This window comes from Limulus polyphemus, unplaced genomic scaffold (assembly GCF_000517525.1).
Source record: "Limulus polyphemus unplaced genomic scaffold, Limulus_polyphemus-2.1.2 Scaffold4355, whole genome shotgun sequence".
Classification (NCBI taxonomy): domain Eukaryota; kingdom Metazoa; phylum Arthropoda; class Merostomata; order Xiphosura; family Limulidae; genus Limulus; species Limulus polyphemus.
Genome location: NW_013669965.1, coordinates 3,185 through 3,844, shown reverse-complemented (window position 1 = coordinate 3,844; position 660 = coordinate 3,185).

Below are 660 nucleotides of genomic sequence, written 5' to 3'. Positions count from 1 at the left end.
CAAAAACATTAAAATCTTATAAATTGACCCCCCCCCTCCAGCGGCAAGTCTGAAGGCTTATAACGTTAAAAATCGAGTTTCGATACCTTTGTGTAGCTTTTTGTTTAGCAACAAAAAAACACACTCTATAAATGATAAGTACAGAGGAATTATTTTGAAAAAATTAAAATAATATATAAATGTTTTGCTTGATTTTAATAAAGATCGTAGACGTATGAAGATACATAGTTTTCTGTATAACTAAAGTGCTTATTATAATACATTTCACGTATGCTTCAAAACATAAAAATTAATAAATAATTAAAAGCAGTATAACTAAAGTGCTTATTATAATACATTTCACGTATGCTTCAAAACATAAAAATTAATAAATAATTAAAAGCAGTATAACTAAAGTGCTTATTATAATACATTTCACGTATGCTTCAAAACATAAAAATTAATAAATAATTAAAAGCAGTATAACTAAAGTGCTTATTATAATACATTTCACGTATGCTTCAAAACATAAAAATTAATAAATAATTAAAAGCAGTATAACTAAAGTGCTTATTATAATACATTTCACGTATGCTTCAAAACATAAAAATTAATAAATAATTAAAAGCAGTATAACTAAAGTGCTTATTATAATACATTTCACGTATGCTTCAAAACATA